This window comes from Mobula birostris, chromosome 6 (genome assembly GCF_030028105.1).
Source record: "Mobula birostris isolate sMobBir1 chromosome 6, sMobBir1.hap1, whole genome shotgun sequence".
Lineage (NCBI taxonomy): Eukaryota > Metazoa > Chordata > Chondrichthyes > Myliobatiformes > Myliobatidae > Mobula > Mobula birostris.
In genome coordinates this window covers 77,719,477-77,745,024 of record NC_092375.1, presented here as the reverse complement: position 1 = coordinate 77,745,024, position 25,548 = coordinate 77,719,477, and positions in this window count along the sequence as shown.

The following is a 25,548-nucleotide window of genomic DNA, read 5'->3' as shown; positions in this document are numbered from 1 at the left end:
TCAGGGTGTGATTATTGATCGGGGATGGATATGTTGTCAGGGTGTGATTATTTATGGGGGATGGATATGTTGTCGGGGAGTGATTATTGATGGGGGATGTGTATGTTGTCTGGGTGTGATTATTGATGGGGTGTGGTTACGTTGTCAGGATGTCATTAAGTATGGGGGATGGGTATGTTGTCATGGTGTGATTATTGATGGGGGATGGATATGATGTCAGTGTGTGATTATTGATAGGGGATGTGTATGTTGTCAGGGTGTGATTATTGATGGGTAATGGGTATATTGTCAGGGTGTGATTATTGATGGGGGATGGGTATGTTGTGAGGGTGTGATTATTGATGGGGGATGGGTATGTTGTCAGGGCGTGATTATTGATGGCGAACGGGTATGTTGTCAGGGTGTGATTATTGATGGGGTATAGGTATGTTGTCATGGTGTGATTATTTATAAGGGGATGGATATATTGTCAGGGTCTGACTAGTGTAATTATTGATGGGGGATGGGTACATTGTACAATGTGATTATTAATGGAGGATGGGTATGCTGTCAGTGTTTGACAATGGATGGGGTAAGTGTAGATTGTCAGGGTGTGATTGTTCATGGGGAATGAGTAAGGTGTCAGCATGTGGTTATCGATCAGCGATGGGTATGAGAAAGAGTGTGATTATTGATCGGCGATGGGTATATTGTCAGCCTGTGATTACAGATTTGGCGATGCACATGTCAGGGTGTGATTATTGATGGGGGATGTGTACGTTGCCAGTGTGTGACTATTGATGGGGGATGCGTATGTTGTCAGGGTGTGATTATTGATGGGAGATGGGTATGTTGTCAGGGTGTGATTATTGATGGAGTATGGGTATGTTGTCAGAGTGTGATTATTGATGGGAAATGGATATGTTGTCAAGGTGTGATTACTGATGGGGAATGGGTATGTTGTCAGGGTGTGATTATTGATGGGGGAAGGTTATCTTGTCAGGGTGTGATTATTGATGGGTAATGGGTATATTGTCAGAGTGTGATTATTGATGGGGAATCGGGTATGTTGTCAGGGTGTGATTATTGATGGGGGGTGGGTATGTTGTCAGGGTGTGATTACTGATAGGGGATGGGTACGTTGTCAGGGTGTGATTATTGATGGGGGATGGGTATGTTGTCAGGGAGTGATTATTGATGGGGAATGTATATGTTGTCAGGTAGTGATTATTGATGGGAGCTGGATATTTTGTCAGGGTGTGATTATTGATGGGGGCTGGATATGTTGTCAGGGACTGATTATTGATGGGGTTGGGTATGTTGTCAGGTAGCTATTATTGATGAGGAATGGTATGTTCCAAGCGTGTGATTATTGATGGGGGATGGCTATGTTGTCAGAGTGTGATTATTGATCGGGGATGGATATGTTGTCAGGGTGTGATTATTTATGGGGGATGGATATGTTTTCGGGGAGTGATTATTGATGGGGGATGTGTATGTTGTCTGGGTGTGATTATTGATGGGGTGTGGTTACGTTGTCAGGTTGTCATTATTGATGGGGGATGGGTATGTTGTCATGGTGTGATTATTGATGGGGGATGGATATGATGTCAGTGTGTGATTATTGATAGGGGATGGGTATGTTGTCAGGGTGTGATTATTGATGGGGGATGGGTATGTTGTTAGGGTGTGATTATTGATGGGGGATGTGTATGTTGTCAGGGTGTGATAATTGGTGGGGGATGGGTATGTTGTCAGGGTGTTATTATTGATGAGGAATGGTATGTTCCCAGGGTGTCATTATTGATGGGGGATGGGTATGTTGTCAGGGTGTGATTATTGATCGGGGATTGGTACGTTGTCAGGGTGTGATTATTGATGGTGGATGGGTATGTTCTCATGGAGTGATTATTGATGGGGGATGGATATGTTGTCAGGTTGTGATTATTGATGGGGGATGTGTATGTTGTCAGGGTGTGATTATTGATGGGGTATGGGTATGTTGTCATGGTGTGATTATTGATAAGGTGATGGATATGTTGTCAGGGTCTGACTAGTGTGATTATTGATGGGGAATGGGTACATTGTCCAATGTGATTATTAATGGAGGATGGGTATGCTCTCAGGGTTTGACAATGGATGGGGTAAGGGTAGATTGTCATGGTGTGATTGTTCATGGGGAATGAGTAAGGTGTCAGCATGTGATTATCGATCAGCGATGGGTATGAGGAAGAGTGTGATTATTGATCGGCGATGGGTATATTGTCAGCCTGTGATTACTGATTTGGCTATGCACATGTCAGGGTGTGATTATTGATGGGGGAATGTATGTTGTCAGGGTGTGATTATTGATGGGGAATGGGTATGTTGTCAGGGTGTGATTATTGATGTGGGCTGTGTATGTTGTCAGGGTGTGATTACTGATGGGGGATGGGTTTGTTGCCAGGGTTTGATTATTGGAGGGGGATGGGTTTGTTCTCAAGGTCTGATTATTCATGAGGAATGGGTATGTTGTCAGTGTGTGATTATTGACGGGGGACAGGTATGTTTTCAGGGTGTGATTATTGATGGGGGATGGGAATGTTGTCAGAGTGTGATTATTGATGGGGGATGGGTATGATGTCAGGGTGTGATTATTGATGGTGGATGGGTACGTTGTCAGGATGTGATTATTGATGGGGTACGGAAATGTTGTCAGGGTGCGATTATTTATGGTGGATGGATATGTTCTCATGGTGTGATTATTGATGGGGGATGGATATGTTGTCAGGTTGTGATTATTGATGGGGGCTGTGTATGTTGTCAGGGAGTGATTATTGATGGGGTATGGGTATGTTGTCAGGGTGTTATTATTGATAAGGGGATGGATATGTTGTCAGGGTCTGACTAGTGTGATTATTGATGGGGGATGGGTACGTTGTCCAATGTGATTATTAATGGAGGATGTGTATGCTGTCAGGGTTTGACGGTGGATGGGAGAAAGGTAGGTTGTCAGGGTGTGATTGTTCATGCGGAATGAGTAAGGTGTCAGCATGTGATTATCGATCAGTGATGGGTATGCAGACAGAGTGTGATTATTGATCGGCGATAGGTATATTGTCAGCTTGTGATTACTGATTGGGCGATGCACATGTCCGGGTGCGATTATTGATGGGGGATGTATATGTTGTCAGGGTGTGATTATTGATGGGTGATGCGTATGTTGTCAGGGTGTGATTATTGATGGGAGATGGGTATGTTGTCAGGGTGTGATTATTGATGGTGTGTGGGTATGTTGTCAGGGTGTGAATATTGATGGGGGATGTGTATATTGTCAGAGTGTGATTATTTATGAGGGATGGATATGTTGTCAGGGAGTGATTATTGATGGGGGCTGGATATGTTGTCAGGGTGTGATTATTGATGGAGTGTGGGTATGTTATCAGGGTGTGAATATTGATGGGGATTGTGTATGTTGTCAGGCTGTGATTATTGATGGAGTGTGGGTATGTTGTCAGTGTGTGAATATTGATGGGGGATGGGTATGTTGTCAGGGTGTGATTGCTGATAGGGGATGGGTAAGTTGTCAGGGTGTGATTATTGATGGGGGATGGATATGTTGTCCGGGAGTGATTATTGATGGGGGATGGATATGTTTTCAGGGAGTGATTATTGATGGGGAATGGATATGTTGTCAGGGAGTGATTATTGATGGGGGATGTGTATGTTCTCAGGGTGTGATTATTTATGGGGGATGGATATGTTGTCCGGGAGTGATTATTGATGTGGGATGGATATGTTGTCAGGGTGTGATTATTGATGGGTGATCTGAAGGATGTCAGGGTGTGATTATTGATGGGGGATGTGTATGTTGTCAGTGTGCGATGATTGATGGGGGCTGTGTATGTTGTCAGGCTGTGATTTTTGATGGTGGATGTCTATGTTGTCAGTGTGCGATGATTGATGGGGGCTGTGTATGTTGTCAGGCTGTGATTATTGATGGGGGATGTGTATGTTGTCAGGGTATGATTATTGATGGGGAATGGGTATGCTGTCAGGGTGTGATTATTGATGGGGGACGGGTATCTTATCAGGGTGTGATTATTGATGGGGGATGGATATGATGTCAGTGTGTGATTATTGATAGGGGATGGGTATGTTGTCAGGGTGTGATTATTGATGGGTAATGGGTATATTGTCAGAGTGTGATTATTGATGGGGAATGGGTATGTTGTCAGGGTGTGATTACTGATGGGGGATGGGTATGTTGTTAGGGTGTGATTATTGATGGGGGATGTGTATGTTGTCAGGGTGTGATAATTGGTGGGGGATGGGTATGTTGTCAGGGTGTTATTATTGATGAGGAATGGTATGTTCCCAGGGTGTAATTATTGATGGGGGATGGGTATGTTGTCAGGGTGTGATTATTGATCGGGGATGGATAGGTTGTCAGGGTGTGATTATTGATGGGGGATGGGTATGTTGTCAGGGTGTGATTACTGATAGGGGATGGGTACGTTGTCAGGGTGTGATTATTGATGGTGGATGGGTATGTTGTCAAAATGTGATTATTGATCGCGGATGGATATGTTGTCAGGGTGCAATTATTTATGGTGGATGGATATGTTCTCATGGAGTGATTATTGATGGGGGATGGATATGTTGTCAGGTTGTGATTATTGATGGGGGATGTGTATGTTGTCAGGGTGTGATTATTGATGGGGTATGGGTATGTTGTCATGGTGTGATTATTGATAAGGGGATGGATATGTTGTCAGGGTCTGACTAGTGTGATTATTGATGGGGACTGGGTACATTGTCCAATGTGATTATTAATGGAGGATGGGTATGCTGGCAGGGTTTGACAATGGATGGGGTAAGGGTAGATTGTCATGGTGTGATTGTTCATGGGGAATGGGTATGTTGTCAGGGTGTGATTATTGATGTGGGCTGTGTATGTTGTCAGGGTGTGATTACTGATGGGGGATGGGTTTGTTGCCAGGGTTTGATAATTGGAGGGGGATGGGTTTGTTCTCAAGGACTGATTATTCATGAGGAATGGGTATGTTGTCAGGGTGTGATTATTGACGGGGGACAGGTATGTTTTCAGGGTGTGATTATTGATGGGGGATGGGAATGTTGTCAGAGTGTGATTATTGAGGGGGGATGGGTATGATGTCAGGGTGTGATTATTGATGGTGGATGGGTACGTTGTCAGGATGTGATTATTGATGGGGTACGGAAATGTTGTCAGGGTGCGATTATTTATGGTGGATGGATATGTTCTCATGGTGTGATTATTGATCGGGGATGGATATGCTGTCAGGTTGTGATTATTGATGGGGGCTGTGTATGTTGTCAGGGAGTGATTATTGATGGGGTATGGGTATGTTGTCAGGGTGTTATTATTGATAAGGGGATGGATATGTTGTCAGGGTCTGACTAGTGTGATTATTGATGGGGGATGGGTACGTTGTCCAATGTGATTATTAATGGAGGATGGGTATGCTGTCAGGGTTTGACGATGGATGGGAGAAAGGTAGGTTGTCAGGGTGTGATTGTTCATGCGGAATGAGTAAGGTGTCAGCATGTGATTATCGATCAGTGATGGGTATGCAGACAGAGTGTGATTATTGATCGGCGATAGGTATATTGTCAGCTTGTGATTACTGATTGGGCGATGCACATGTTCGGGTGCGATTATTGATGGGGGATGTATATGTTGTCAGGGTGTGATTATTGATGGGTGATGCGTATGTTGTCAGGGTGTGATTATCGATGGGAGATGGGTATGTTGTCAGGGTGTGATTATTGATGGAGTGTGGGTATGTTGTCAGGTTGTGAATATTGATGGGGGATGTGTATGTTGTCAGAGTGTGATTATTTATGAGGGATGGATATGTTGTCAGGGAGTAATTATTGATGGAGGCTGGATATGTTGTCAGGGTGTGATTATTGATGGGGTGTGGGTATGTTGTCAGGGTGTGAATATTGATGGGGTGTGGGTACGTTGTCAGGGTGTGATTATTGATGGGAGATGGGTATGTTGTCAGGGAGTGATTATTGATGGGGGATGGGTATGTTGTCAGGGTGTGATTATTGATGGGGGATGTCTATGTTGTCAGGGTGTGATAATTGGTGGGGGATGGGTATGTTGTCAGGGTGTTATTATTGATGAGGAATGGTATGTTCCCAGGGTGTAATTATTGATGGGGGATGGGTATGTTGTCAGGGTGTGATTATTGATCGGGGATGGATAGGTTGTCAGGGTGTGATTATTGATGGGGGATGGGTATGTTGTCAGGGTGTGATTACTGATAGGGGATGGGTACGTTGTCAGGGTGTGATTATTGATGGTGGATGGGTATGTTGTCAAAATGTGATTATTGATCGCGGATGGATATGTTGTCAGGGTGCAATTATTTATGGTGGATGGATATGTTCTCATGGAGTGATTATTGATGGGGGATGGATATGTTGTCAGGTTGTGATTATTGATGGGGGATGTGTATGTTGTCAGGGTGTGATTATTGATGGGGTATGGGTATGTTGTCATGGTGTGATTATTGATAAGGGGATGGATATGTTGTCAGGGTCTGACTAGTGTGATTATTGATGGGGACTGGGTACATTGTCCAATGTGATTATTAATGGAGGATGGGTATGCTGGCAGGGTTTGACAATGGATGGGGTAAGGGTAGATTGTCATGGTGTGATTGTTCATGGGGAATGGGTATGTTGTCAGGGTGTGATTATTGATGGGGGATGGGTATGTTGTCAGGGTGTGATTGCTGATAGGGGATGGGTAAGTTGTCAGGGTGTGATTATTGATGGGGGATGGATATGTTGTCCGGGAGTGATTATTGATGGGGGATGGATACGTTTTCAGGGAGTGATTATTGATGGGGAATGGATATGTTGTCAGGGAGTGATTATTGATGTGGGATGGATATGTTGTCCGGGAGTGATTATTGATGTGGGATGGATATGTTGTCAGGGTGTGATTATTGATGGGTGATCTGAAGGATGTCAGGGTGTGATTATTGATGGGGGATGTGTATGTTGTCAGTGTGCGATGATTGATGGGGGCTCTGTATGTTGTCAGGCTGTGATTTTTGATGGGGGATGTCTATGTTGTCAGTGTGCGATGATTGATGGGGGCTGTGTATGTTGTCAGGCTGTGATTATTGATGGGGGATGTGTATGTTGTCAGGGTATGATTATTGATGGGGAATGGGTATGCTGTCAGGGTGTGATTATTGATGGGGGACGGGTATCTTATCAGGGTGTGATTATTTATGGGGGATGGGTATGTTGTCAGGGTGTGATTATTGATGGGGATGGGTATCTTGTCAGGGTGTGATTATTGATGGGGAATGGGCATGTTGTCAGAGTGTGATTATTGATGGGGAAAGGATATGTTGTCATTGTGCGATTATTGATAGGGGATGGGTATTTTGTCAGGGTGTGATTATTGATAGGGGATGGGTATTTTGTCAGAGTGTGATTATTGATGTGGAATGGGTATGTTGTCAGGGTGTGATTATTGAGGAGGGATGGGTATGTTGTCAGTGTGTGATAGTTGCTGGGGGATGGGTTTGTTGTCAGGAAGTGATTATTGATGGGGAATGGATATGTTGTCAGGGAGTGATTATTAATAGCGGCTGGATATTTTGTCAGGGTGTGATTATTGATGGGGGCTGGATATTTTGTCAGGGTGTGATTATTGATGGGGTATGGGTATGTTGTTAGGGTGTGATTATTGATGGGGGATGGGTATGTTGTCATGGTGTGATTATTGATGGGGGATGGATATGATGTCAGTGTGTGATTATTGATAGGGGATGGGTATGTTGTCAGGGTGTGATTATTGATGGGTAATGGGTATATTGTCAGAGTGTGATTATTGATGGGGAATGGGTATGTTGTCAGGGTGTGATTATTGATGGGGGATGGGTATGTTGTTAGGGTGTGATTATTCATGGGGGATGTGTATGTTGTCAGGGTGTGATAATTGGTGGGGGATGGGTATGTTGTCAGGGTGTTATTATTGATGAGGAATGGTATGTTCCCAGGGTGTAATTATTGATGGGGGATGGGTATGTTGTCAGGGTGTGATTATTGATCGGGGATGGATAGGTTGTCAGGGTGTGATTATTGATGGGGGATGGGTATGTTGTCAGGGTGTGATTACTGATAGGGGATGGGTACGTTGTCAGGGTGTGATTATTGATGGTGGATGGGTATGTTGTCAAGATGTGATTATTGATCGCGGATGGATATGTTGTCAGGGTGCAATTATTTATGGTGGATGGATATGTTCTCATGGAGTGATTATTGATGGGGGATGGATATGTTGTCAGGTTGTGATTATTGATGGGGGATGTGTATGTTGTCAGGGTGTGACTATTGATGGGGTATGGGTATGTTGTCATGGTGTGATTATTGATAAGGGGATGGATATGTTGTCAGGGTCTGACTAGTGTGATTATTGATGGGGAATGGGTACATTGTCCAATGTGATTATTAATGGAGGATGGGTATGCTGGCAGGGTTTGACAATGGATGGGGTAAGGGTAGATAGTCATGGTGTGATTGTTCATGGGGAATGAGTAAGGTGTCAGCATGTGATAATCGATCAGCGATGGGTATGAGGAAGAGTGTGATTATTGATCGGCGATGGGTATATTGTCAGCCTGTGATTACTGATTTGGCTATGCACATGTCATGGTGTGATTATTGATGGGGGATGGATATGATGTCAGTGTGTGATTATTGATAGGGGATGGGTATGTTGTCAGGGTGTGATTATTGATGGGTAATGGGTATATTGTCAGAGTGTGATTATTGATGGGGAATGGGTATGTTGTCAGGGTGTGATTATTGATGGGGGATGGGTATGTTGTTAGGGTGTGATTATTGATGGGGGATGTGTATGTTGTCAGGGTGTGATAATTGGTGGGGGATGGGTATGTTGTCAGGGTGTTATTATTGATGAGGAATGGTATGTTCCCAGGGTGTAATTATTGATGGGGGATGGGTATGTTGTCAGGGTGTGATTATTGATCGGGGATGGATAGGTTGTCAGGGTGTGATTATTGATGGGGGATGGGTATGTTGTCAGGGTGTGATAACTGATAGGGGATGGGTACGTTGTCAGGGTGTGATTATTGATGGTGGATGGGTATGTTCTCATGGAGTGATTATTGATGGGGGATGGATATGTTGTCAGGGTGTGATTATTGATGGGGTATGGGTATGTTGTCATGGTGTGATTATTGATAAGGGGATGGATATGTTGTCAGGGTCTGACTAGTGTGATTATTGATGGGGAATGGGTACATTGTCCAATGTGATTATTAATGGAGGATGGGTATGCTGGCAGGGTTTGACAATGGATGGGGTAAGGGTAGATAGTCATGGTGTGATTGTTCATGGGGAATGAGTAAGGTGTCAGCATGTGATAATCGATCAGCGATGGGTATGAGGAAGAGTGTGATTATTGATCGGCGATGGGTATATTGTCAGCCTGTGATTACTGATTTGGCTATGCACATGTCAGGGTGTGATTATTGATGGGGGATGTGTATGTTGTCAGGGTGTGACTATTGATGCAGGAAGGATATGTTGTCAGGGTGTGATTATTGATGGCGATTGGGTATATTGTCAGGGACTGATTATTAATTGGGGATGGATATGTTCTCACGGTGTGATTATTAATGGGGGATGTGTATGTTGTCAGGGTGTGATTATTGTTGGGGGATGTGTATGTAGTCAGGGTGTGATTATTGATGAGGCATTGGAATGTTGTCAGGCTGTGATTATTGATGGGGGATGGGTATGTTGTCCAATGTGATTATTAATGGGGGAGGGGGATACTGTCAGGGTGTGACGATTGATGGGGAATGGGTAGGTTGTAAGCGTGTGATTGTTAAAGGGGAATGGGTATGGTGTCAGCATGTGATTATCGATCGGCGATGAGTATCTTGTCAGGGTGTGATTATTGATGGGGATGGGTATGTTGTTAGGGTGTGATTATTGATGGGGGATGGGTATGTTGTCAGGGTGTGATTATTGATGGCGAACGGGTATGTTGTCAGAGTGTGATTATTGATGGGGTGTGGGTATGCTGTCAGGGTGTGATTACTGATGGGGGATGGGTTGTTGTCAGGGTGTGATTATTGATGGGGGATGGGTATGTTGTCAGGGTGTGATTATTAATGGGGGATGGGTATGTTACCAAGGTGTGATTATTGATGGGGGATTTGTATGTAGTCAGGGTTTGATCATTTATGGGGAATGGATACGTTGTCAGGGAGTGATTATTGATGGGGGCTGGATATTTTGTCAGGGTGTGATTATTGATGGGGGATGTGTATGTTGTCAGTGTGCGATGATTGATGGGGGCTGTGTATGTTGTCAGGCTGTAATTATTGATGGCGGATGTGCACGTTGTCAGGGTGTGATTATTGATGTGGGCTGTGTATGTTGTCAGGGTGTGATTATTGATGGGGGATGGGTTTGTTGCCAGGGTTTGATAATTGGAGGGGGATGGGTTTTTTTCTCAAGGTCTGATTATTCATGAGGAATGGGTATGTTGTCAGGGTGTGATTATTGACGGGGGACAGGTATGTTTTCAGGGTGTGATTATTGATGGGGGATGGGAATGTTGTCAGAGTGTGATTATTGATGGAGGTGGGTATGTTGTCAGGGTGTGATTATTGATGGTGGATGGGTACGTTGTCAGGATGTGATTATTGATGGGGTACGGAAATATTGTCAGGGTGCGATTATTTATGGTGGATGGATATGTTCTCATGGTGTGATTATTGATGGGGGATGGATATGTTGTCAGGTTGTGATTATTGATGGGGGATATGTATGTTGTCAAGGAGTGATTATTGATGGCGATTGGGTATATTGTCAGGGACTGATTATTAATTGGGGATGGATATGTTCTCAGGGTGTGATTACTGATGGGGGATGTGTATGCTGTCAGGGTGTGATTATTGTTGGGGGATGTGTATGTAGTCAGGGTCTGATTATTGATGAGGCATTGGAATGTTGTCAGGCTGTGATTATTGATGGGGGATGGGTATGTTGTCCAATGTGATTATTAATGGGGGAGGGGGATACTGTCAGGGTGTGACGATTGATGGGGAATGGGTAGGTTGTAAGCGTGTGATTGTTAAAGGGGAATGGGTATGGTGTCAGCATGAGATTATCGATCGGCGATGAGTATCTTGTCAGGGTGTGATTATTGATGGGGGATGGGTATGTTGTTAGGGTGTGATTATTGATGGGGGATGGGTATGTTGTCAGGGTGTGATTATTGATGGCGAACGGGTATGTTGTCAGAGTGTGATTATTGATGGGGTGTGGGTATGCTGTCAGGGTGTGATTACTGATGGGGGATGGGTTGTTGTCAGGGTGTGATTATTGATGGGGGATGGGTATGTTGTCAGGGTGTGATTATTGATGGGGGATAGGTATGTTACCAAGGTGTGATTATTGATGGGGGATTTGTATGTAGTCAGGGTTTGATCATTTATGGGGAATGGATATGTTCCAGGGAGTGATTATTGATGGGGGCTGGATATTTTGTCAGGGTGTGATTATTGATGGGGGATGTGTATGTTGTCAGTGTGCGATGATTGATGGGGGCTGTGTATGTTGTCAGGCTGTAATTATTGATGGCGGATGTGCACGTTGTCAGGGTGTGATTATTGATGTGGGCTGTGTATGTTGTCAGGGTGTGATCATTGATGGGGGATGGGTTTGTTGCCAGGGTTTGATAATTGGAGGGGGATGGGTTTTTTTCTCAAGGTCTGATTATTCATGAGGAATGGGTATGTTGTCAGGGTGTGATTATTGACGGGGGACAGGTATGTTTTCAGGGTGTGATTATTGATGGGGGATGGGAATGTTGTCAGAGTGTGATTATTGATGTGGGTGGGTATGTTGTCAGGGTGTGATTATTGATGGTGGATGGGTACGTTGTCAGGATGTGATTATTGATGGGGTACGGAAATATTGTCAGGGTGCGATTATTTATGGTGGATGGATATGTTCTCATGGTGTGATTATTGATGGGGGATGGATATGTTGTCAGGTTGTAATTATTGATGGGGGATATGTCTGTTGTCAGGGAGTGATTATTGATGGGGTATGGGTATGTTGTCAGGGTGTTATTATTGATAAGGGGATGGATATGTTATCAGGGTCTGACTAGTGTGATTATTGATGGGGGATGGGTACGTTGTCCATTGTGATTATTAATGGAGGATGGGTATGCTGTCAGGGTTTGACGATGGATGGGAGAAAGGTAGGTTGTCAGGGTGTGATTGTTCATGCGGAATGAGTAAGGTGTCAGCATGTGATTATCGATCAGTGATGGGTATACAGACAGAGTGTGATTATTGATCGGCGATAGGTATATTGTCAGCTTGTGATTACTGATTGGGCGATGCACTTGTCCGGGTGCGATTATTGATGGGGGATGTGTATGTTGCCAGGGTGTGATTATTGATGGGTGATGCGTATGTTGTCAGGGTGTGATTATTGATGGGAGATGGGTATGTTGTCAGGGTGTGATTATTGATGGAGTGTGGGTATGTTGTCAGGGTGTGAATATTGATGGGGGATGTGTATGTTGTCAGGGTGTGATTATTTATGAGGGATGGATATGTTGTCAGGGTGTGAATATTGATGGGGTGTGGGTACGTTGTCAGTGTGTGATTATTGACGGGAGATGGGTATGTTCTCAGGGAGTGATTATTGATGGGGGCTGGATATTTTGTCAGGGTGTGATTATTGATGGGGGATGTCTATGTTGTCAGGGTGTGATAATTGGTGGGGGATGGGTATGTTGTCAGGGTGTTATTATTGATGAGGAATGGTATATTCCCAGGGTGTGATGATTGATGGAAGATGGATATGTTGTCAGGGTGTGATTATTTATGGGGGATGGATATGTTGTCCGGGAGTGATTATTGATGGGTGATTGATATGTTGTCAGGGTGTGATTATTGATGGGAGATGGGTATGTTGTCAGGGTGTGATTATTGATGGAGTGTGGGTATGTTATCAGGGTGTGAATATTGATGGGGGATGTGTATGTTGTCAGGGTGTGATTATTGCTGTGGGCTGGATATGTTGTCAAGGTGTGATTATTGATAAGCAATGGGTATGTTGTCAGGCTGTGATTATTGATGGGGTGTGGGTATGTTGTCAGGGTGTGAATATTGATGGGGTGTGGGTATGTTGTCAGGGTGTGATTATTGATGGGGGATGGGTATGTTGTCAGGGTGTGATTGCTGATAGGGGATGGGTAAGTTGTCAGGGTGTGATTATTGATGGGGGATGGATATGTTGTCCGGGAGTGATTATTGATGGGGGATGGATATGTTTTCAGGGAGTGATTATTGATAGGGAATGGATATGTTGTCAGGGAGTGATTATTGATGTGGGATGGATATGTTGTCAGGGTGTGATTATTGATGGGTGATCTGTAGGATGTCAGGGTGTGATTATTGATGGGGGATGTGTATGTTGTCAGTGTGCGATGATTGATGGGGGCTGTGTATGTTGTCAGGCTGTGATTATTGATGGGGGATGTGTATGTTGTCAGTGCGCGATGATTGATGGGGGCTGCGTATATTGTCAGGCTGTGATTATTGATGGGGGATGTGTATGTTGTCAGGGTATGATTATTGATGGGGAATGGGTATGCTGTCAGGGTGTGATTATTGATGGGGGATGGGTATCTTATCAGTGTTTGATTATTTATGGGGGATGGGTATGTTGTCAGGGTGTGATTATTGATGGGGGATGGGTATCTTGTCAGGGTGTGATTATTGATGGGGAATGGGCATGTTGTCAGAGTGTGATTATTGATAGGGAAAGGATATGTTGTCAGTGTGTGATTATTGATAGGGGATGGGTATTTTGTCAGGGTGTTATTATTGATAGGGGATGGGTATTTTGTCAGAGTGTGATAGTTGCTGGGGGATGGGTATGTTGTCAGGAAGTGATTATTGATGGGGAATGGATATGTTGTCAGGGAGTGATTATTAATGGCGGCTGGATATTTTGTCAGGGTGTGATTATTGATGGGGGATGGATATTTTGTCAGGGTGTGATTATTGATGGGGGATGGGTATGTTGTTAGGGTGTGATTATTGATGGAGTGTGGGTATGTTGTCAGGGTGTGAATATTGATGGGGGATGTGTATGTTGTCAGGGTGTGATTATTTATGAGGGATGGATATGTTGTCAGGGTGTGATTATTGATGGGGTGTGGGTATGTTGTCAGGGTGTGAATATTGATGGGGTGTGGGTACGTTGTCAGGGTGTGATTATTGATGGGAGATGGGTATGTTGTCAGGGAGTGATTATTGATGGGGGATGGATATGTTGTCAGGGTGCGATTATTGATGGGGGCTGTGTCTCTGGTCAGTTTGTGATTTTTGATGGGGTGTGGGTATGTTGTCATGGTGTGATTATTGATGCGGGATGTGCATGTTGTCAGGGTGTGATTATTGATCAGCGATGTGTATGTTGTCATACTGCGATTATTGATGAGGGATGGCTATGTTTTCAGGGAGTGATTATTGATGGGGAATGGATATGTTGTCAGGGAGTGATTATTGATGTGGGATGGATATGTTGTCAGGGTGTGATTATTGATGGGTGATCTGTAGGATGACAGGGTGTTATTATTGATGGGGGATGTGTATGTTGTCAGTGTGCGATGATTGATGGGGGCTGTGTATGTTGTCAGGCTGTGATTATTGATGGGGGATGTATATGTTGTCAGTGTGCGATGATTGATGGGGGCTGTGTATGTTGTCAGGCTGTGATTATTGATGGGGGATGTGTACGTTGTCAGGGTGTGATTATTTATGGGAATGGATACGTTGTCAGGGAGTGATTATTGATGGGGGCTGGATATGTTATCACTGTGTGATTATTGATGGGGGATGTGTATGTTGTCAGTATGCGATGATTGATGGGGGCTGTGTATGTTGTCAGGCTGTGATTACTGATGGGGGGTGTGTATGTTGTCAGGGTGTGATTACTGATGGGGAATGGGTATGCTGTCAGGGTGTGATTATTGATGGGGGATGGGTATCTTATCAGGGTGTGATTATTTATGGGGGATGGGTATGTTGTCAGGGTGTGATTTTTAAATGGGGATGGGTATCTTGTCAGGGTGTGATTATTGATGGGGTATGGGTATGTTGTCAGAGTGTGATTATTGATGGGAAATGGATATGTTGTCAAGGTGTGATTATTGATGGGGAATGGGTATGTTGTCAGAGTGTGATTATTGATGGGGAATCGGGTATGTTGTCAGGGTGTGATTATTGATGGGGGATGGGTATGGTGTCAGGGTGTGATTACTGATAGGGGATGGGTACGTTGTCAGGGTGTGATTATTGATGGGGGATGGGTATGCTGTCAGGGAGTGATTATTGATGGGGTCTGGATATGTTGTCAGGGTGTGATTATTGATGGGGGATGGGTATGTTGTCAGGGAGTGATAATTGGTGGGGGTGGGTATGTTGTCAGGTAGCTATTATTGATGAGGAATGGTATGATCCAAGCGTGTGATTATTGATGGGGGATGGGTATGTTGTCAGGGTGTGATTATTGATCGGGGATGGATGTGTTGTCAGGGTGTGATTATTTATGGGGGATGGATATGTTGTCGGGGAGTGATTATTGATGGGGGATGTGTATGTTGTCTGGGTGTGATTATTGATAGGGTGTGGTTACGTTGTCAGGTTGTCATTATTGATGGGGGATGGGCATGTTGTCAGAGTGTGATTATTGATGGGGAATGGGTATGTTGTCAGGGTGTGATTATTGATGGGGGATGGGTATGTTGTTAGGGTGTGATTATTGATGGGGGATGTGTATGTTGTCAGGGTGTGATAATTGGTGGGGGATGGATATGTTGTCAGGGTGTTATTATTGATGAGGAATGGTATGTTCCCAGGGTGTAATTATTGATGGGGGATGGGTATGTTGTCAGGGTGTGATTATTGATCGGGGATGGATATGTTGTCAGGGTGTGATTATTGATTGGGGATGGGTATGTTGTCAGGGTGTGATTACTGATAGGGGATGGGTACGTTGTCAGGGTGTGATTATTTATGGTGGATGGGTATGTTGTCAAGATGTGATTATTGGTGGGGGATGGATATGTTGTCAGGGTGCAATTATTTATGGTGGATGGATATGTTCTCATGGAGTGATTATTGATGGGCGATGGATATGTTGTCAGGTTGTGATTATTGATGGGGGATGTGTATGTTGTCAGGGTGTGATTATTGATGGGGTATGGGTATGTTGTCATGGTGTGATTATTGATAAGGGGATGGATATGTTGTCAGGGTCTGACTAGTGTGATTATTGATGGGGAATGGGTACATTGTCCAATGTGATTATTAATGGAGGATGGGTATGCTGGCAAAGTTTGACAATGGATGGGGTAAGGGTAGATTGTCATGGTGTGATTGTTCATGGGGAATGAGTAAGGTGTCAGCATGTGATTATCGATCAACGATGGGTCTGAGGAAGAGTGTGATTATTGATCGGCGATGAATATATTGTTAGCCTGTGATTACTGATTTGGCTATGCACATGTCAGGGTGTGATTATTGATGGGGGATGTGTATGTTGTCAGGGTGTGATTATTGATGGGGAATGGGTATGTTGTGAGGGTGTGATTATTGATGGGGGATGGGTATGTTGTCAGGGTGTGATTATTGATGGGGGATGTGTATGTTGTTAGGGTGTGATAATTTGTGGGGGATGAGTATGTTGTCAGGGTGTTATTATTGATGAGAAATGGTATGTTCCCATGGTGTAATTATTGATGGGGGATGGGTATGTTGTCAAGGTGTGATTATTGATCGGGGATGGATATGTTGTCAGGGTGTGATTATTGATGGGGGATGGGTATGTTGTCAGGGTGTGATTACTGATAGGGGATGGGTACGTTGTCAGGGTGTGATTATTGATGGTGGATGGGTATGTTGTCAAGATGTGATTATTGATGGGGGATGGATATGTTGTCAGGGTGCAATTATTTATGGTGGATGGATATGTTCTCATGGAGTGATTAATGATGGGGGATGGATATGTTGTCAGGTTGTGATTATTGATGGGGTATGTGTATGTTGTCATGTTGTGGTTATTGATAAGGGGATGGATATGTTGTCAGGGTCTGACTAGTGTGATTATTGATGGGGGATGTGTATGTTGTCAGGGTGTGATTATTGATGGGGAATGGGTATGTTGTGAGGGTGTGATTATTGATGGGGGATGGGTATGTTGTCAGGATGTGACTATTGATGCAGGAAGGATATGTTGTCAGGGTGTGATTATTGATGACGATTGGGTATATTGTCAGGGACTGATTATTAATTGGGGATGGATATGTTCTCAGGGTGTGATTATTGATGGGGGATGTGTATGTTGTCAGGGAGTGATTATTGATGGGGGCTGGATATGTTATCACTGTGTGATTATTGATGGGGGATGTGTATGTTGTCAGTATGCGATGATTGATGGGGGCTGTGTATGTTGTCAGGCTGTGATTACTGATGGGGGGTGTGTATGTTGTCAGGGTGTGATTACTGATGGGGAATGGGTATGCTGTCAGGGTGTGATTATTGATGGGGGATGGGTATCTTATCAGGGTGTGATTATTTATGGGGGATGGGTATGTTGTCAGGGTGTGATTTTTAAATGGGGATGGGTATCTTGTCAGGGTGTGATTATTGATGGGGTATGGGTATGTTGTCAGAGTGTGATTATTGATGGGAAATGGATATGTTGTCAAGGTGTGATTATTGATGGGGAATGGGTATGTTGTCAGAGTGTGATTATTGATGGGGAATCGGGTATGTTGTCAGGGTGTGATTATTGATGGGGGATGGGTATGGTGTCAGGGTGTGATTACTGATAGGGGATGGGTACGTTGTCAGGGTGTGATTATTGATGGGGGATGGGTATGCTGTCAGGGAGTGATTATTGATGGGGTCTGGATATGTTGTCAGGGTGTGATTATTGATGGGGGATGGGTATGTTGTCAGGGAGTGATAATTGGTGGGGGTGGGTATGTTGTCAGGTAGCTATTATTGATGAGGAATGGTATGATCCAAGCGTGTGATTATTGATGGGGGATGGGTATGTTGTCAGGGTGTGATTATTGATCGGGGATGGATGTGTTGTCAGGGTGTGATTATTTATGGGGGATGGATATGTTGTCGGGGAGTGATTATTGATGGGGGATGTGTATGTTGTCTGGGTGTGATTATTGATAGGGTGTGGTTACGTTGTCAGGTTGTCATTATTGATGGGGGATGGGCATGTTGTCAGAGTGTGATTATTGATGGGGAATGGGTATGTTGTCAGGGTGTGATTATTGATGGGGGATGGGTATGTTGTTAGGGTGTGATTATTGATGGGGGATGTGTATGTTGTCAGGGTGTGATAATTGGTGGGGGATGGATATGTTGTCAGGGTGTTATTATTGATGAGGAATGGTATGTTCCCAGGGTGTAATTATTGATGGGGGATGGGTATGTTGTCAGGGTGTGATTATTGATCGGGGATGGATATGTTGTCAGGGTGTGATTATTGATTGGGGATGGGTATGTTGTCAGGGTGTGATTACTGATAGGGGATGGGTACGTTGTCAGGGTGTGATTATTTATGGTGGATGGGTATGTTGTCAAGATGTGATTATTGGTGGGGGATGGATATGTTGTCAGGGTGCAATTATTTATGGTGGATGGATATGTTCTCATGGAGTGATTATTGATGGGCGATGGATATGTTGTCAGGTTGTGATTATTGATGGGGGATGTGTATGTTGTCAGGGTGTGATTATTGATGGGGTATGGGTATGTTGTCATGGTGTGATTATTGATAAGGGGATGGATATGTTGTCAGGGTCTGACTAGTGTGATTATTGATGGGGAATGGGTACATTGTCCAATGTGATTATTAATGGAGGATGGGTATGCTGGCAAAGTTTGACAATGGATGGGGTAAGGGTAGATTGTCATGGTGTGATTGTTCATGGGGAATGAGTAAGGTGTCAGCATGTGATTATCGATCAACGATGGGTCTGAGGAAGAGTGTGATTATTGATCGGCGATGAATATATTGTTAGCCTGTGATTACTGATTTGGCTATGCACATGTCAGGGTGTGATTATTGATGGGGGATGTGTATGTTGTCAGGGTGTGATTATTGATGGGGAATGGGTATGTTGTGAGGGTGTGATTATTGATGGGGGATGGGTATGTTGTCAGGGTGTGATTATTGATGGGGGATGTGTATGTTGTTAGGGTGTGATAATTTGTGGGGGATGAGTATGTTGTCAGGGTGTTATTATTGATGAGAAATGGTATGTTCCCATGGTGTAATTATTGATGGGGGATGGGTATGTTGTCAAGGTGTGATTATTGATCGGGGATGGATATGTTGTCAGGGTGTGATTATTGATGGGGGATGGGTATGTTGTCAGGGTGTGATTACTGATAGGGGATGGGTACGTTGTCAGGGTGTGATTATTGATGGTGGATGGGTATGTTGTCAAGATGTGATTATTGATGGGGGATGGATATGTTGTCAGGGTGCAATTATTTATGGTGGATGGATATGTTCTCATGGAGTGATTAATGATGGGGGATGGATATGTTGTCAGGTTGTGATTATTGATGGGGGATGTGTATGTTGTCATGTTGTGATTATTGATAAGGGGATGGATATGTTGTCAGGGTCTGACTAGTGTGATTATTGATGGGGGATGTGTATGTTGTCAGGGTGTGATTATTGATGGGGAATGGGTATGTTGTGAGGGTGTGATTATTGATGGGGGATGGGTATGTTGTCAGGATGTGACTATTGATGCAGGAAGGATATGTTGTCAGGGTGTGATTATTGATGACGATTGGGTATATTGTCAGGGACTGATTATTAATTGGGGATGGATATGTTCTCAGGGTGTGATTATTGATGGGGGATGTGTATGTTGTCAGGGTGTGATTATTGATGGGGGATGTGTATGTAGTCAGGGTGTGATTATTGATGAAGCATTGGAATGTTGTCAGCGTGTGATTATTGATGGGGGATGGGTATGTTGTCCAATGTGATTATTAATGGAGGAGGGGGATACTGTCAGGGTGTGACGATTGATGGGGAATGGGTAGGTTGGAAGCGTGGATTGTTAAAGGGGAATGGGTATGGTGTCAGCATGTGATTATCGATCGGCGATGAGTATCTTGTCAGGGTGTGATTATTGATGGGGGATGGGTATGTTGTTAGGGTGTGATTATTGATGGGGGATGGGTATGTTGTCAGGGTGTGATTATTGATGGCGAACGGGTATGTTGTCAGGCTGTGATTATTGATGGGGTGTGGGTATGCTGTCAGGGTGTGATTACTGATGGGGGATGGGTTGTTGTCAGGGTGTGATTATTGATGGTGGATGGGTATGTTGTCAAGATGTGATTATTGATCGCGGATGGATATGTTGTCAGGGTGCAATTATTTATGGTGGATGGATATGTTCTCATGGAGTGATTATTGATGGGGGATGGATATGTTGTCAGGTTGTGATTATTGATGGGGGATGTGTATGTTGTCAGGGTGTGACTATTGATGGGGTATGGGTATGTTGTCATGGTGTGATTATTGATAAGGGGATGGATATGTTGTCAGGGTCTGACTAGTGTGATTATTGATGGGGAATGGGTACATTGTCCAATGTGATTATTAATGGAGGATGGGTATGCTGGCAGGGTTTGACAATGGATGGGGTAAGGGTAGATAGTCATGGTGTGATTGTTCATGGGGAATGAGTAAGGTGTCAGCATGTGATAATCGATCAGCGATGGGTATGAGGAAGAGTGTGATTATTGATCGGCGATGGGTATATTGTCAGCCTGTGATTACTGATTTGGCTATGCACATGTCATGGTGTGATTATTGATGGGGGATGGATATGATGTCAGTGTGTGATTATTGATAGGGGATGGGTATGTTGTCAGGGTGTGATTATTGATGGGTAATGGGTATATTGTCAGAGTGTGATTATTGATGGGGAATGGGTATGTTGTCAGGGTGTGATTATTGATGGGGGATGGGTATGTTGTTAGGGTGTGATTATTGATGGGGGATGTGTATGTTGTCAGGGTGTGATAATTGGTGGGGGATGGGTATGTTGTCAGGGTGTTATTATTGATGAGGAATGGTATGTTCCCAGGGTGTAATTATTGATGGGGGATGGGTATGTTGTCAGGGTGTGATTATTGATCGGGGATGGATAGGTTGTCAGGGTGTGATTATTGATGGGGGATGGGTATGTTGTCAGGGTGTGATTACTGATAGGGGATGGGTACGTTGTCAGGGTGTGATTATTGATGGTGGATGGGTATGTTGTCAAGATGTGATTATTGATCGCGGATGGATATGTTGTCAGGGTGCAATTATTTATGGTGGATGGATATGTTCTCATGGAGTGATTATTGATGGGGGATGGATATGTTGTCAGGGTGTGATTATTGATGGGGTATGGGTATGTTGTCATGGTGTGATTATTGATAAGGGGATGGATATGTTGTCAGGGTCTGACTAGTGTGATTATTGATGGGGAATGGGTACATTGTCCAATGTGATTATTAATGGAGGATGGGTATGCTGGCAGGGTTTGACAATGGATGGGGTAAGGGTAGATAGTCATGGTGTGATTGTTCATGGGGAATGAGTAAGGTGTCAGCATGTGATAATCGATCAGCGATGGGTATGAGGAAGAGTGTGATTATTGATCGGCGATGGGTATATTGTCAGCCTGTGATTACTGATTTGGCTATGCACATGTCAGGGTGTGATTATTGATGGGGGATGTGTATGTTGTCAGGGTGTGACTATTGATGCAGGAAGGATATGTTGTCAGGGTGTGATTATTGATGGCGATTGGGTATATTGTCAGGGACTGATTATTAATTTGGGATGGATATGTTCTCACGGTGTGATTATTAATGGGGGATGTGTATGTTGTCAGGGTGTGATTATTGTTGGGGGATGTGTATGTAGTCAGGGTGTGATTATTGATGAGGCATTGGAATGTTGTCAGGCTGTGATTATTGATGGGGGATGGGTATGTTGTCCAATGTGATTATTAATGGGGGAGGGGGATACTGTCAGGGTGTGACGATTGATGGGGAATGGGTAGGTTGTAAGCGTGTGATTGTTAAAGGGGAATGGGTATGGTGTCAGCATGTGATTATCGATCGGCGATGAGTATCTTGTCAGGGTGTGATTATTGATGGGGATGGGTATGTTGTTAGGGTGTGATTATTGATGGGGGATGGGTATGTTGTCAGGGTGTGATTATTGATGGCGAACGGGTATGTTGTCAGAGTGTGATTATTGATGGGGTGTGGGTATGCTGTCAGGGTGTGATTACTGATGGGGGATGGGTTGTTGTCAGGGTGTGATTATTGATGGGGGATGGGTATGTTGTCAGGGTGTGATTATTAATGGGGGATGGGTATGTTACCAAGGTGTGATTATTGATGGGGGATTTGTATGTAGTCAGGGTTTGATCATTTATGGGGAATGGATACGTTGTCAGGGAGTGATTATTGATGGGGGCTGGATATTTTGTCAGGGTGTGATTATTGATGGGGGATGTGTATGTTGTCAGTGTGCGATGATTGATGGGGGCTGTGTATGTTGTCAGGCTGTAATTATTGATGGCGGATGTGCACGTTGTCAGGGTGTGATTATTGATGTGGGCTGTGTATGTTGTCAGGGTGTGATTATTGATGGGGGATGGGTTTGTTGCCAGGGTTTGATAATTGGAGGGGGATGGGTTTTTTTCTCAAGGTCTGATTATTCATGAGGAATGGGTATGTTGTCAGGGTGTGATTATTGACGGGGGACAGGTATGTTTTCAGGGTGTGATTATTGATGGGGGATGGGAATGTTGTCAGAGTGTGATTATTGATGGAGGTGGGTATGTTGTCAGGGTGTGATTATTGATGGTGGATGGGTACGTTGTCAGGATGTGATTATTGATGGGGTACGGAAATATTGTCAGGGTGCGATTATTTATGGTGGATGGATATGTTCTCATGGTGTGATTATTGATGGGGGATGGATATGTTGTCAGGTTGTGATTATTGATGGGGGATATGTATGTTGTCAGGGAGTGATTATTGATGGCGATTGGGTATATTGTCAGGGACTGATTATTAATTGGGGATGGATATGTTCTCAGGGTGTGATTACTGATGGGGGATGTGTATGCTGTCAGGGTGTGATTATTGTTGGGGGATGTGTATGTAGTCAGGGTGTGATTATTGATGAGGCATTGGAATGTTGTCAGGCTGTGATTATTGATGGGGGATGGGTATGTTGTCCAATGTGATTATTAATGGGGGAGGGGGATACTGTCAGGGTGTGACGATTGATGGGGAATGGGTAGGTTGTAAGCGTGTGATTGTTAAAGGGGAATGGGTATGGTGTCAGCATGAGATTATCGATCGGCGATGAGTATCTTGTCAGGGTGTGATTATTGATGGGGGATGGGTATGTTGTTAGGGTGTGATTATTGATGGGGGATGGGTATGTTGTCAGGGTGTGATTATTGATGGCGAACGGGTATGTTGTCAGAGTGTGATTATTGATGGGGTGTGGGTATGCTGTCAGGGTGTGATTACTGATGGGGGATGGGTTGTTGTCAGGGTGTGATTATTGATGGGGGATGGGTATGTTGTCAGGGTGTGATTATTGATGGGGGATGGGTATGTTACCAAGGTGTGATTATTGATGGGGGATTTGTATGTAGTCAGGGTTTGATCATTTATGGGGAATGGATATGTTCCAGGGAGTGATTATTGATGGGGGCTGGATATTTTGTCAGGGTGTGATTATTGATGGGGGATGTGTATGTTGTCAGTGTGCGATGATTGATGGGGGCTGTGTATGTTGTCAGGCTGTAATTATTGATGGCGGATGTGCACGTTGTCAGGGTGTGATTATTGATGTGGGCTGTGTATGTTGTCAGGGTGTGATCATTGATGGGGGATGGGTTTGTTGCCAGGGTTTGATAATTGGAGGGGGATGGGTTTTTTTCTCAAGGTCTGATTATTCATGAGGAATGGGTATGTTGTCAGGGTGTGATTATTGACGGGGGACAGGTATGTTTTCAGGGTGTGATTATTGATGGGGGATGGGAATGTTGTCAGAGTGTGATTATTGATGGGGGTGGGTATGTTGTCAGGGTGTGATTATTGATGGTGGATGGGTACGTTGTCAGGATGTGATTATTGATGGGGTACGGAAATATTGTCAGGGTGCGATTATTTATGGTGGATGGATATGTTCTCATGGTGTGATTATTGATGGGGGATGGATATGTTGTCAGGTTGTGATTATTGATGGGGGATATGTCTGTTGTCAGGGAGTGATTATTGATGGGGTATGGGTATGTTGTCAGGGTGTTATTATTGATAAGGGGATGGATATGTTATCAGGGTCTGACTAGTGTGATTATTGATGGGGGATGGGTACGTTGTCCATTGTGATTATTAATGGAGGATGGGTATGCTGTCAGGGTTTGACGATGGATGGGAGAAAGGTAGGTTGTCAGGGTGTGATTGTTCATGCGGAATGAGTAAGGTGTCAGCATGTGATTATCGATCAGTGATGGGTATACAGACAGAGTGTGATTATTGATCGGCGATAGGTATATTGTCAGCTTGTGATTACTGATTGGGCGATGCACTTGTCCGGGTGCGATTATTGATGGGGGATGTGTATGTTGCCAGGGTGTGATTATTGATGGGTGATGCGTATGTTGTCAGGGTGTGATTATTGATGGGAGATGGGTATGTTGTCAGGGTGTGATTATTGATGGAGTGTGGGTATGTTGTCAGGGTGTGAATATTGATGGGGGATGTGTATGTTGTCAGGGTGTGATTATTTATGAGGGATGGATATGTTGTCAGGGTGTGAATATTGATGGGGTGTGGGTACGTTGTCAGTGTGTGATTATTGATGGGAGATGGGTATGTTCTCAGGGAGTGATTATTGATGGGGGCTGGATATTTTGTCAGGGTGTGATTATTGATGGGGGATGTCTATGTTGTCAGGGTGTGATAATTGGTGGGGGATGGGTATGTTGTCAGGGTGTTATTATTGATGAGGAATGGTATATTCCCAGGGTGTGATGATTGATGGAAGATGGATATGTTGTCAGGGTGTGATTATTTATGGGGGATGGATATGTTGTCCGGGAGTGATTATTGATGGGTGATTGATATGTTGTCAGGGTGTGATTATTGATGGGAGATGGGTATGTTGTCAGGGTGTGATTATTGATGGAGTGTGGGTATGTTATCAGGGTGTGAATATTGATGGGGGATGTGTATGTTGTCAGGGTGTGATTATTGCTGTGGGCTGGATATGTTGTCAAGGTGTGATTATTGATAAGCAATGGGTATGTTGTCAGGCTGTGATTATTGATGGGGTGTGGGTATGTTGTCAGGGTGTGAATAT